This window comes from Bubalus bubalis, chromosome 2 (assembly GCF_019923935.1).
Source record: "Bubalus bubalis isolate 160015118507 breed Murrah chromosome 2, NDDB_SH_1, whole genome shotgun sequence".
Lineage (NCBI taxonomy): Eukaryota > Metazoa > Chordata > Mammalia > Artiodactyla > Bovidae > Bubalus > Bubalus bubalis.
The window spans coordinates 72,077,273-72,092,310 of NC_059158.1; the positions used below are offsets into that span (position 1 = coordinate 72,077,273).

Sequence of the window (15,038 nt, forward strand, 5' to 3'; positions counted from 1 at the left end):
TATTTTCCCTGATCATCAGAAAGTTGTAGTGTTATCTACTTTTCACATCGTGCAATCTTGATGCTTATATGATTATATTTGCAAGTTCCTTTCCTCCTTTCTTCCACTTGCTGCTCCATCACTTCGCAGTATTTATACCTTTACGTTGTTTGTTATGGAAAAGGTAGAATATATTCTACTATTTGCTCTGTATTTTAATTCTACTTTCTTTAATCTGGGGTCGATATGAATGTTTGGGGCCGGTTTTTCCTTCTGTTTCTTCTCCTGAGGGACTTGTGCATAATTTAAAAACTGGATACTAGAAAGTCAGCTCTGTGCACAGTGAAGAAGAGTTTGAAGAACTCTACTTAAGCCTCTGTGTTTATCTCACTTGTTCTTATGGGCTTCCCAGGTGGTTCAGTGGTAAAGAATCCACCTGCCAATGCAGGAGACCCAGGTTCAATCTCTGGACCAGGAAGATCCCCTGGAGAAGAGCATGGCTACCCGCTCCACTATTCTTGCCTGGAGAATCCTACGGACAGAGGAACCTGGCAGGCTGCAGTTCGTGGAATCACAGAGTTGGACATGACTGAGCACACACGCACACACTGCTTTTGTCTCATTTGTTCTTATGGTCCTCTAGATGCATTTTATGACTTTTCAAATTTTGGTATTTCAATAGACTTTTCTTGTTTTTGTTATGTTGTCTTTGTTATCTTCATCTCAAAATGCTTATGAGATGAATAAATTTGCAGTCAGCCCTGCTTGCAGAACTTGTCATTTGTGAAACTGTGTTATTAAGGAATTCTGGATAATTAGTACGGAAGGTAGTCATTTCAAGAAATATAAGACATATTCAGCTCAAGCTACTAAATCATTATGTTTGGGCTTTTATCATGTCACTAAGCCCAAGATTTCCTGTGAAAATCAGCCAACGTCAAAATATACAAGCTTCTAAAATTTTCTAGTACAGATTCTAGAAAGATAGAATTAATTTTTCAGTTTCCTCCTCTCCTACCCCCGCCCCACCTCACCTGGGATTAGTGTATAGTTAACTTGACTCTGTAAATTTACTGCCAGTAAAAACTAACAAGAGTATCTGCATTGAAATAGTTGTCTTGTGATATCACTTCTTAAATATAATAAATGCAACAGATATGATGCATAGCTTATGCATACTCTTTGCATAGAGGTGAACAAGAGATTTACCATTTGGCATAAGATATTTACATCTGCTCATCAAAATATGACTCCTTTTGTAGTCTTCTAAAGCCATGCCTATAATATACATTATTATGGTAATTTAAAAAATGGAACATAGAGTAGAAAAAAGAACATGATAAATGCATATCATCTTACTCTTTATAGCTCCAGTAAATTTTGTACCTTAGGCTAGACTGAATACATTTTGAGTTTCTCATGCAACAATCATTTTGGAAATGCGTCAGTCAACAGGCTTCCTTTACTCATTATTATTTAGCCTAAAGATCTGAGGATCTGTTTTTATTCTGCTATCAATTTATTTCTAAGAAATGTCCCTGCCTTTACCTTCTTGAATGAAAATTCCTTTCTTCCCATTTATAACGATTGTAAAGCTAGACCCCTTTCCACCCTCGTTTCACCAACTATTTTCAAGGGTCCCACATTTCTTTTTCCACAGGATGCATTCCTCTACAAATTAGCATAACAGATATTTCTGAAACAGCAGCTGAGCCTCTATAAAAGTATTTTTCTCCTCTCTCAAAGTGTAGGATAGATAATATTTTTCAGGTTTCTTTTCTTTTTTATGATTTTCTAAGCATTAAATCCTTTAGTTCAAATCCTGGAAAAAATAACAGGGAAAGCATGTGTTGAATTACACAAAGGGCATTCAACCTGGTTTCGACCTCAGTAGGAACAGTTGCAGCTTAGCTGTCCACTATCCTTCCCTGTAAAGGTGAAATGATTTAGAGGCCTAGAGAAACTTAATTTTTCTTGATCACCATGTGCAACCCGGAATTTTAATGGCAGGCATAATTAATTCTTCTGATGTTAATCATCAGGGCTGGGCTCCACAATTATCAGTCTGGTGCAGCTGGGGCATGGTGCAGACATGAAAAATTAGGAAAATGAATCAGTAATAGGGTGGCAGATTTAATCTGCATCATGAAAACAAAGTTAAAAAGAGGAAGATCGAGAGAATTTCAGCTGAAGCTTTTGTGCCAATGCGCAGTGACAGAACTGAAAAATGTTGCCGATGTCCAAAGTGATTGGTAATTACCAAGCCATTGAATTTTTTATTGTCAATTTATCATGCGCCAGAGGTTAAATTTAACATCTTCTTCTAAAGCCATCACTCTAAGAAGGCTCACTGCGCATCACGTGGCTCAGAGTCAGCGAAAGGTTAATCAGGTATTTCTTTAGCTTGCACGTGTCTCCAAACTCCCCTTCCTTCTGAGCTGTGCCCTGTCCACAGCCAAATGCCTGCCACAAAAGCTTTTCCACTATTTCTTACCTATGACTTTCAGCTAAATATCGGATTGTATCACTTACACACTCCTCTCTGTTGGCATTTACTAAGAACCTTGGTGCAGAAAAGAATTATTTCTCAAGTAAGAAAAATCCCATCATTTCAAGCCCTAGGGAAACTTCAATTAAGATGCAGCTGAGACAAGGGGTATTCTTTCTCTTTTTCTCTCTCCCTAGCTCTTTCTCTGTTTTAAATGGTATTTAGTCAGGGACATCGGAAGAATTGCTATTACCTCTTCTTAAAACAAAATTAAAATTCCACAACAATTTTTATCTGATTCAGATTTAACTCTCTTCTTCATCTCTTTCTTTTTTTTTTTTGCACAGGATATCCGTTTATTAACAGTTGGAAAGAAGCTTAGTTTAAAAGAAGGAGATATTTATCTGTATGAATACTGGATACTTCAAATAACTGTTTCTTTAAACAGCTTGATGAAGTATTTGAACAGATCCAGAGCAGACCGAAATTCCACAGGAAAAGGCTCTTCTTACTGATTTTTTAAAAAGTGACTTTGATTCAGTCCCTGCTCCAATCTTTAACACCACCTGCTTCTTTCATTTTTTGTTGTTTGCTTCATTGTGTCTCTTCTTCTATGTATTTGGAAACAGAGAGTGGTTCTTATTAAGGGAATGGTATATATTTTCTATAAATTAAAAATAGAAATAGCCTTCAGGGAGACTTGAAAAAAATCAATGTGTGCATTAATTACTGCAATTCATTACTCAAATAAATATGGGCTCAACCTTATGTTGGATACAAATCCGGGGACTGAGGATGTTTGCAAAAGACAAAGCCTATGGTCCTGATCATGTTAATCTGCAGATCAGAGACTCTGTGAATCCATGCCTGGTGGAAGCTCCTCAGGGGATAGGCGAGCTGGGCTCCATCCCGGTAGCCGGCAGTGAGTTATTACCGCTGAATACAAAGCTGGTCACGTGACTGTCACCCACCAGCAGAGGCACAGTCCTTCTCCTGCCTGGGTTTCCTGAGACCTTGCTTTCCCGAGCCCTTGCTTTTCTATAATTAAATCCGAACCATAAAAGCCATACCTGTCAAATGCCCTCCAGCTGCCCTCATAAACAACACTGGGAATTTTGCTGGTGGCAACTCCTTGCTTTTGGAAAGAACATAGGAAAATATCCTATTTATCCTCCTGGAGACTTCCCTCCTCTATCTTTTATTTTATTTCTCCAGTTCTTCCCACGCTGAGCTTCCTCTTCCTTTTTTGGAATTTGAATAGGGAACTGGAAAATATACAGCAAATAAAAATATAGTATAATTTATTGAAAAGATTCCGCTGTCTTCTCTTGAATTAGTAACCTGTCCTTTTAGGAAGAAGAGAGAGAAAGTGGAATGAAGGAATGTAATTTTTCTAACAGCATTTGGCTGCCTTTCTTTGATCATATTTTATGGCTAGAGGATAAATTACCATGTGAAGGTTTCTGTTTAAAACCTGAACATGTTTAGTAGGATTTGAATCCTGCCATATTCTACAGAGCTGCCTTTTGCCTGAGCAAGTTTAATGCAAAGATCAGCAGCTCAGAGCATAACACATATTAGCTGGCTCTTTTCTGCTATTGGAATCCCCCACTATTTTAATTGGATTCTTTCCAAAACTGCAACTAATTAAGAATCAATTCAGGACCATTAGCAAGTGGGACAAGCTAGCCAGTGTTGCATATTTCAAAAGAGTTAGTTTTAATGAGAGGCGTTACTGGATGGGGGGTGGTGGAGGTGGGGGGGGGGGAACAGATTAAAGATAGTGTAGGGACCTTCTTCAGCTAAACTGAACGACTAATGGTACATGGAAAGATGCTGAACTTGTAGTCCTCTGTAATTGATCTACTTACTGTTCTTAAAGAAACTTTGAAAACATGAATGCAGGTATTTAGAGGTACATTAGAGGTTCAATAACAATTGATAAACATTACAAATTGTTGGCTTCTGTAGTAGAGTGCTCCTTTTATTGGAGAAACATATGCTGTCTGCTTTCAGACCCGTTAACCTCAGCATCGTCAAGCCATTTTCTCTTCCCTGGGCTTTGTACTGGCGCACATCTGCTTATCCAGACTTCAGTGTGTGCAGATGGTGCTTTTTAATTTGTTAAAGGGTTAGCAGTGCCATATTTTTGACAGCTGTTCTTGAGTTCCTTTACCACAAAGAAAAACTTTACTAGGACTTGGTGCTTAGAAGAGAAATCTGATGCTCATGTCCTCATTAATTTCTTCTTCTCTTTCTTGGATCTTAGTATCTGATTCTTTGTTATTGAGTTGTGTGCAGGCTGATGTTTTTCTCTAGAGGATGAAGCTGGAAACTCAGTATACAGTTAACCTGCTTTGAACATTGTAGTATGAATATATGTGTGGTTTCAATGGGGACAGCCGAATATTTAATCATTAGAAAGGATAGGCAATAAATCAAATGTCTGGACTTGGATGCATTATCTGATATGCTTGATTTCAAACTTAACCTTCCTCATGGACTTCTGTCTTGAGAAATTACCTGGACTAAGCTTCTTCATTTGAAGCAATCATAACCCAATCACAGAGCCTTTATGATTGTAAGATAATACCAATAAAAAAGAGATTTTTGGCTTCTAGCAGTGGACAAGGACAATAAAAATATATTACTCTATAGAAAAATAATTTTACTAAGTTTAGGTTTGATTACATGTTTGAGCTGGTTGTGGGTAGACATTGAAAAGGCAATTACAAGGATATGGAAGACTTGTGAATTTAAAGGATTCTTTAGAATGCATAGGACTAAGAAAAGTCATACATGCTTATTGGAGTGGGGTTTTTTTCTAGCCACAATTGTTATCAAAACAATAAAGTAGGTACTTTGAATCTGTGCATTATCATTTACAATTGCATTATGAGGAAACATTGTCTCCCTCTCCACTACCATCCACCCAGTCACCTGGCAGTCATCCTTAATTCCTCCCTCACACTCGTTTTCCACATATAATCAATCACAAAGGCCTTTTGATTTCCTCTCCTTCAGTTTTCAATTCTGGCAACTTTGTTCCACCTGCTTGCTTCTATCTTAGTCTGGACCTCCATTCTTTCTTCACTGGAACCCAAACCACCACTCTGTATCTCCAGCACGACTGCAATGCACACAGTAGGAGCTCAAGAAAAATGAACTGCCGAATGAATTACCTCCCACAAATATCAGGCCCTTCTTTGTACTGGGAATGGGACTCACTGAATCTGTGTCTTTATGGATTCAAACTTATGTACATGAACATGCAAATGAACAGTTGGCTGCTCCCAAAAGCACACTTGCTTGGCCGCGTGGGCAATGTTTCCACCGTGTTCTAGCACACAGTTGACTGTCAGAGCCACACACGGAGGAAATCAGAAATGATGAGACATTTCCCAAGTTAGTATCAGTTTCACTTCATGTATATTGTAGGGTAAATGTTTTAAAGAGGTTGAAGAATGAAGCCCCTTTAGGTCAAGAGTGTATGGTAGATTGTTGGGTAATGGCCTCCAATTTGTTCATGGCTTCCTTGTACCCATGTCTCAGGACTGTCCCTTCTTGCACTGAGTCTGCTTGACCATGTGACTTGCTTTGGCTGGTGGTATAATAGCAAACGTGAGGCAGTCAGAGATGTGAAAATTGCTTGCACGTTGAGCCTTGCCCTCTTTTGTTGCCTATGAGGCTGTGGCTACCATCACCATCTGAAGAAGATATGCTGGCCTTTTGGATGATGAGAGACACATGGATTAGTTACCCTCACCACTCCAGACAACTGCAGACACATGAATGAGGCCATCCTAGACCATCCTGCTCTCACCTAACCAGTCAACTGACCACAGATGCATCAGCAAAGCCAGCCAAAAGCAACCAGTCTTGACCTAAATCACTCAAGTGACCAGAGACTTGCCAGCAATAATAAAGGGCTATTATTGGTAGCCCTCAAGTTTTGGGGGTGTGTTATGCAACACAGGCTAAGCAATGTGGAGTGGCAACCATCTTTTCCATTCTAGTTATTTAGAATGGTGTTTGGAAACTAGATATTTCACTGCAAGTCCCCAGCTAGAAGAATTCTAGGTACAGGAAAAAGTTGTTTTAAAAAAAGCAATTCATTTCAACCCAGGGGTGTTTGGCATTTTTGGTCCTTAGGTGTAGTTCACTCGCTTTCAGAGGACGGTAATGATGATGGTGAGTGATGGGTCTGTGTGATGGTGCAGTGGGAGGAGGGGTGAGGTGAAGTATGTTGGGACTGGGACTCTGGAATACTAACTGAGCAAAGAACTAAGGGGCATGGTGCCAGGGCAGAGAGAACATGCAGTTAAAGCCACCTCTCAACCCTAACCCTCCAAACATTCCCTGAAGGTCATGGTGCATCGTGGTTTGCAAGGTCATCTTTTGCAAAAAACATATTTGAGACTTTATTCTGACTAACGTTCTGAGGTTGTTAAGAAGTAATACAGAAGCACCTCTTATCTTTAATTTCTGCCTTTTGGAGTCACAAAAGGTAGCTCAGAGAGTAAAGCATCTGCCTGCAATGCAGGAGACCTGGGTTCGATCCCTGGGTCGGGAAGATCCCCTGGAGAAGGAAATGGCAACCCACTCCAGTACTCTTGCCTGGAAAATTCCGTGGATGGAGGAGCCTGGTAGGCTACAGTCCATGGGGTCGCAAAGAGTCGGACACAACTGAGCAACTTCACTGGTGGTTTGGAGTCACAACACTGAAGTTTTATTTCATTCATTTGTTTAACAAATATTGACTTATTTCTTATAGGTATCGAGTGATGTGATTTGTGAATGAGATATAAACTCTCTTTCTTCAAAGTACTTTCAGTCCAGGAGGCCTGACAGACAAGTGAACAGAGCAGACATTTACAGTAGGGTGAGCAATATGATAAAGGCAGGAACATCCTGTTTGGGACACAGAGGAGGAGAACCTAGCTCACTCTCACAGTGAGGGTATCACAGTGAGGGTAGACAAAGGGCTGGTTTCCCAAGAACAGGAGCTCTGAGGCCTCTCGTAATGTGTATGTGTACCCAGTTGCTCAGTCAAGTCTGACTCTCTGCGACCAGGCTCTGCTGTCCATGGGATTTTCCGGGCAAGAATACTGGAATGGGTTGCCATTTCTACTCCAGCAGATCTTCCTAACCCAGAGATCAAAACTGCATCTCCTGCATTGGCAGGTGGATTCTTTACCACCACACTACCTGGGAAGCCTCCTCGTAACATAGTATTCCTATATATTCAATATAGGATGATGAGAAATACTGAGGTACAAGTTTCCTCTTTACCGTCAACCTTATCTCTCACACTTGCTTTCTATTGAGTTCAAATATGTCCTTGATGGGGGAAGCTCAGGTATTCCAAAACCAAGGCCCGAGGACCAGCCAGAGGACCCACCTGATGAGGTTACCTCTTCACCTGAAGGCCAGAAGGACTAGGGCTTCCACAGCTTGGCTATTTGGCCACATTCTGGGGCTGTGAGTGTTTTTATTTTTTATGTGTATTTAGTTTTATGTCTGAATTTCAGAAAGGCTTTCCATGTGTTTTACTGTTGATATTTGAAATATTTATAAGTAGGTACAGATATGATCTCGTAAAAAGAGACATACCTTTTAAGAAATTTAGAGAAAATCCTTTGTTAAAGATGTGTGTTATTTTGGTGGAGCTGTCCAGCATTGGTGCTCTCTGCCTAAGTATGGAGAATATGCCAACTTATGACACTTGCCACAGCCTCTCCCATTTAGAGAAGCTAGATGACTTTTTCAGTTTTATCAGCTGGAGGGTGGGCACCTCGGGTTGGTCAGTCAGGTGCATCCATTGGGGATGATGCCTATGGAACTACCGATGGAAAGGACCAGTGGTGTAGAGAGCGCCCCAGCCCAGCTGCCGACCTTTCCCATGCCTTCAGTCAGCAGTGAGAGATGCTGCTTTGTGGGCTAACACTGGGCCATGCTTCTGCCATCTGGCCTTCCTTTGTGTCTGTCTGTTTTCCAAGCCTGGATCTCTAGTCCTCCAGGCAATTCTAAGAGCTGCCTAACATTCTTCAGTGATTTTTTTTTTCTTAAACAATGTGGTTACTCACAACTAAAGGACACATATGCTTCATTATTATAATTTTAAAAGAGAAACTGGGGAGAATTCTTCACAAAGCAGCTTCTAATCTCATTGGTTGAGGCTCAGTCACTGCAAACAGAATCCACCCTAGCTAGTTTTAGCAGGAAGAGATTTAAGGCAGGGAGTTAATTGACTTGTAATCATTCAGAGAGATGAAATAGATCTGGGTTGAACTTTATAAAACTCCTCCAATTCTTTACTTATTTTTTGGCTATTGTTCACTATCTTCTCCATTAGAAGGTAAGCTCACAGCAAGGCAGCAGTCTTTGTTTTATTCCCTTGTGTACGTCTAGACACCAAAACAGTCTGGTATACTGTAGATTCTCAATAATACTTTAATCATAATGATAATACAAGGTATACAGGGGAACTCTTGAAAGAGAGAATCCAGAAAAAAGGCCTTTTAGCCCATCCCCAAAGAAACCATAAATTACGGGTGACTTTTCTGAGTTAGGAGATATTTGGTCACACATCAGAGAACTTGTAGGAATACAGCCAGATTGGTTCACTATAAGGAGCAATTTATTTATTTTTTGCCAAAAGGATGAATCAATACATTTATATTTAATGTGTGTAATTTAGGCCATATGTCATGCAGAATCCTTCTGGTTTCTATTACTTGAAAATTTTGATTAGCGGTTTTATAAATAAATTCCAGAATTATGCAATTTGAGATAAAGCTAGGTTGACTTACAAACTGGAATCCTTTTGGGACTTCCCTGGAGTCCAGTGGTTAAGATTTCATTTTCCAATGCAAGGGGTGTAGGTTCAATCCCTGGTCAAGGAGTTAAGGTCCCACATGCCTTGGGGCCAAAAAAACCAAAGCATATAACAGAAACAATATTGTAAAAAATTCAATAAAGACTGTGAAAATGATCCACTTCAAAAAAATCATTTTTAAAAAGTTTATAAAAAATTGGAATAATTTGAACTAGGTAAGACTCAGTAAGTAATATACCAAAATTTATCTATGATGATGAATTTCTTCTAGGTTGTGGGGAAGAGTTTGAAAGGTTTTACAGGTAGACAAAAACCAGAGGAGAAAGGGCATAGCAATCTGGGCTTTACTTGTAATCCCAATTTAAGCCAATCTAAAAAGCTTGACTTCTGAATTACTACTTTAATTTGGGGGTACTACTTTAATTCTCGGTATGCTCTGTTATCTATTATAATTCTTATTATCAGTTTTTACAAGAGTGCATATACTGTTTGATTTGTTAGTATACTAGTAAAGTGATTTGGAGAAGGCAGTGGCACCCCACTCCAGTGCTCTTGCCTGGAAAATCCCATGGACAGAGGAGCCTGGTAGACTGCAGTCCATGGGGTTGCTAGGAGTCAGACATGACTGTATAACTTTCAAGTAGACAACCTGAGCGACTTCACTTTCACTTTTCACTTTCATGCATTGGAGAAAGAAATGGCAACCCACTCCAGTGTTCTTGCCTGGAGAATCCCAGGGACGGGGGAGCCTGGTGGGCTGCCGCCTATGGGGTCGCACAGAGTCGGACACGACTGAAGCGACTTAGCAGTAGCAGCAGGAGTAAAGTGATTAGGTTTGTGGGAACAGGAGAACCCAGGACTTTAACAAATTGTATGTGCTTTATAAACTCACTGTCGTTTGGAAAGATTGACAAAAGGAGATCAGGAATTTCAGCCTCAGCAGTGAACCAGTCAGGCTGTTTGCTTGCTTGTTCCTCCCACCCTTCCTTCTTTCTTCCCTCCCTTGGAAACTTCTTTCCTTCCTCTGTCCCTCCATTCCTTCTCTCTCTCTCTCTCTGTTTCTTTTTAGTTCTATCCTTTATCTGTGTTTTAAAAAGCTGTATATGAGAGTGGAGTAAGATATCTCAATATTCAATTAAATTAATTCATGAAAATTCCATTAAAAGAGCATTAAAAAATCTACTCTAATTCAATAAGAGCCAGGGAACTTGGAACAAGTTTGACACTTCTGCTTTTAATCACTAAATTTTTATTGATAGACCTTAAACAATAATCACTTATTTAGATAACCACATTTATTCTTCCAATAAATCCCACACCGCTGTCAGTTCTTCCCCATGTCCAAATAAAAAGGAAAATAAAACGCCTTGAAGCTCTCATCAATTTCACAGGACATTGCTAAAATTATGCTAGAGTCCGAATATTTATAAAAATTAACTGTATAGTTAATTAATTGTACCCAAGTTAGTAAGCTGTCTACTTACAATACAGCTTTAGTTTCAAAATGGACTATTTTTATTTGTCAGTAATGTAGGCTCAGAAAAAGATGGATTTTCTTGTGTAGGCAAAACATTTTACCATAGCCAACTAGCTGGCAGAATCTGCTGGCCAATTGAACCCTGGGCTTCTGATCAAGCAGGAAGGTCTCCTCTTCCCAAAGACCTAATCACTTGATGCTAACAAAACAAACACAAAAATATATGTGAACTTGCAAATGCTTGGGAATCAGAATTACAAAAGACATTAGAGTCTACCAAGATATTAAAGAAACTGTGGGTTTCTATTTGGGCTTCCCAGGTGGCACGAGTGGTAAAGAACTCACCTGCCAGTGCAGGAGACATAAGAGACTCAGGTTCGATCCCTGGATTGGGAAGATCCCCTGGAGGAGGGCATGGCAACCCACTCCAGTATTCTTACCTGGAGAACCCCATGGACAGAGGAACCTGGTGGGCTACAGTACAAAGGGTTGCAAAGAGTCGGATACAACTGAAGTGACTTAGCACACACGAGTTTCAATTCAGATTTCTTGATTTCAACAAATTTATTGTTTTCAAGTTTATAAATGGTTAATTGTTTCACTCTCTTGACCATTTTTCTGCTTGTTTGCAAACTCTTTTGAGGCAGAGTGATAGAAATCACTGTACTTTTCACAAATGGTTGACAATTCTTGTAAAATCTTTTTATCCCAAGAGGAGTTCTAAAATTTATTGGTTAAGGGGCTATTTGGGTGTTATCAATGATCTATCAAATTCTGACCTCAGGATAATCTTCTCCAACAAGCCTTTCTTCATTATTTGAGAGAGAAATTTCCATTTAAGCATGTATCTTCCTTAACTTCCCTTTTAAAAAATGAGATATCTGTTCTCAGTATCTATGAATTTGGTTTGTTTGTTTGTTTAGATCTCACGTATAAGTGAAATCATATGGTGTTTATCTTTCTCAGTCTGCCTTGTTTCACTTAGCATAACGCCCACAGGGTCCATACATATTGTGGCAAATGACAGAGTTTCCTTCTTTTTTAAGGATGAATAACATTCCATTATATATATATGTACATATACAGTGTGTGTATATGTACATATATAGCAATACAGATATCTATCTTTTCTTTATTTATTCATCCAGTGATGGACACTTAGATTGTTTCTGTGTCTTAGCTATTGCAAACAATGCTACGATGAACTTGGGGGTGCAGATATCTTTTTGAGTTAGAGTTTTTATTTTCTTTGAATAAGTACGCTTAATTTTCTTTTGTCTTACCTCTTATTAATTACTCGGAAACATTCCCTCCCTTTTTTGCATATTGGTGTATTTCAAATTCACAATAGCACTATGCTAGAGATACCATGTGCATAAATACTTACTTGAATCAAATAAGACTTTAAGTGCACCTGGGAGATTATTGTCAGCAGAATATTTAGTGTCACTCAACTTGAGAGCATCTGCTTTGTTCAAAGTACCCTATGGGATTCAGCAAAGAAGGGTTTGCTGAAATAGAAAGAACCAGCATCCGATTTGTCTTTTTGGAAGCTGCCTATTTTCACATACTTGGGCTTCTCTGGTAGCTCAGATGGTAAAGAATCTGCCTGCAACTTGAGAGACCCAGGTTGGATCCCTGGTTCAGGAAGATCCCCTGGAGAAGGGAATGGCTACCCACTCCAGTACTGTTGCCTGGGGGATTCCATGGACAGAGGAGCCCAGCAGGCTATAGTCCATGGGGTCGCAAAGAGCTGGACACAACTGAGCGACTAACACACACACACACACACACAAACTAGATCATGCTAAATAACACACTTAATTTTCATCTCAAGACTTCATTCTGCCTGGTAGAGAGTGAAAATGTGTTCTTTGTCAATTTAGGGTGAAGTCTGTCGAATCAGGATGATTTTCAGCTATTTCAAGGTTTCTCATCTCTTTGCTTCTTCTATTTGAAATCCTGGTTCATCTTGTATGGTCTCCAGTTGCATCCACTACTGTGTCCTTCCTGTCCAGCTGGGCAGCCCCAGCAGCTCTGTGGTCTCATGTCTGCAGAGAGAACATGTTGTTACTTGGTGAGGTTGCCTCAAGACTTTTGTTCTAGACACCCCATACAGGTATTTGTACTCAAGGGCTCCAGCCTTACCCTGGGGCGTGACAGAACTCCTAGCTGCATTCCTGGGCCCACAGGATATGAAGCACTGGTCTTCTCTTTGTTTTCCTACAGTCATGAGGGCACACTCTGTTGCTTCATCCCCCACCCCTGGAATCAGCCTAGGGGTGATGGGATGGGGATTAGGACTTCTCAGGAACACCCCTTGGAGTCTTAAATGCTCCCCCACATCCTTCCCCCAGCCTGACTCTCTTTTTTCTTTAGGGTTTGGAAAAACTGGCCTTCTTATTGATCATAAACTTTTCTGTTTTAAACCTGGGATGTGGCTTTAAAACTCTGATTCCTTTATTCTAGGATTCTAGGCAACAGCCACCACCTGCTGCAGTTGCAAGAAGAAAAGATCAAAGGACAGAAGTTTCAGAAAGCCTGTCTTGTTCGTATCAAAACGTTTTCCTTCTTTACCGGGTTTTCTTAAGGCCCATCAAACCTACTCACTATTTTTATATCTCCAATTTAGTTTTCAACATTTTCTTTCTGTGTCTCTTTACTTTACAAGATCTGAATATTTGAAAGGTCTAAAGTTTTACCTGTAGGTGTGTTTTGTGACACCTTCCACAGTCTGTGTAGGAATTGCCAATTTCATTGAGGAAATTCCCCAATTTCCTTTCTAAATCATCCAATGATCTCAGCTAATCCTACCACTCTCTTCCTTCTCAAGCCTGGAAGTCATTTCTGGAGAACAGTGTTGCTATAAATATTTGTGGAAATATTAGCCATTAATGCAGTTTTCCCACTTAGTGTGAAATACTGGCCAGCATAGTTCTAATGACAGAACTCAATCTTGCTTGGTTATGGTCATAGAGAGAAAAATCTGAAGATCATTCATTCATGAATGAGGTTATGTTGTGGTTCTGAGGAGTGGTGGTGGTGGCAGTGTGTAGAGGCTGGGTGAGTTGACGGGGAGTGGGGCTTTGATGGTGTTGATTTTCAGAATGCTCAGTAAATTTTGTATAGAGTTTTTACTTGGCTCTGAATTTTCTTTGATCATCATCTTGGACACTAGCATTTGCCTCATTAAGGCAGGTAATGCTGTGGTAGACAAAACTGTCTACCTGGACCCCAGCCATTCATCTGGAATTTGTTTTTTTGTACCTAGGTGAGTGTTCAGGCATAAGCCATGTAGGTTATCAAGATGCAAGCAAAAAACTAAGGCACAAGTGGAGAGATAACTGACCCATATCGCTCACGTTTTCTTCAGAGAGACTGAATTAAGTGACAAAGTTGTGGTAAGGTCAGAATTCAGTGGCTTGAACTTTATCAAGAAAGGTTCTCAGAATGATCCAGGATTGCACTACTTCAGAGCGGGGTCTTACCAGCGAGCAGCGAGTAGAGTCACACAGATACGACTGGATGAAGATCTGGTCCTAAGACAGCCCTGTGTTGGAGTTCTCCCGCCTTCCGACCTCCAACAGTCCACCTTGAGATTTCACTGTGTGTCCCACACTGGAGCCCTCGCTTAACTTTGTCTTTGGGCTGGCATCACCATCTCTCTCCAACTCCAGACCATTGGCAAGTGGCATTGTGTGTTCATCCTCCTCCGTCAGAAGGAGCCTGCCACAAGCTTGGAGAGGACAATCAGATCATCAGCAGCATCACAGAATGTACTTCTCTACCCAGCTCTCCTCCAACTTTATGTCTCTCCAGGGATGTCCTACATATTCTGCAAACCTGACCACTAGCAGACTGCCTCTATTCCCCCTCCTGGCTGGGCTCAAACTGGGAAAACCTCTAGTTGCTGCTGCTGCTGCTAAGTCACTTCAGTCGTGTCCAATTCTGTGCGACCCCATAAACGGCAGCCCACCAGGCTCCCCCGTCCCTGGGATTCTCCAGGCAAGAACACTGGAGTGGGTTGCCATTTCCTTCTCCAATGCATGAAAGTGAAAAGTGAAAGTGAAGTCGCTCAGTCGTGTCCGACTCTTAGCGACCCCATGGACTGCAGCCCACCAGGCTCCTCTGTCCATGGAATTTTCCAGGCAACAGTACTGGAGTGGGGTGCCATTGCCTTCTCCACCTCTAGTTGCTAATAACGGCCAAACCCACCAGCTGTGTTCCCACTCTGCCTGCTCGTTTGCTGAAGACCT

The 15,038-nt window shown here is 40.6% G+C and overlaps 1 long non-coding RNA gene across 1 annotated transcript; it reads left to right on the plus strand.

Moving 5' to 3' along the window:
* Positions 1-472: 472 nt before the first annotated feature.
* LOC123330873 lies at positions 473-14,799 on the plus strand. Its single transcript, XR_006547121.1, has 3 exons — positions 473-2,370; positions 13,252-13,330; positions 14,054-14,799. It is a non-coding gene; the product is annotated as an uncharacterized LOC123330873 (long non-coding RNA).
* Positions 14,800-15,038: the final 239 nt, after the last annotated feature.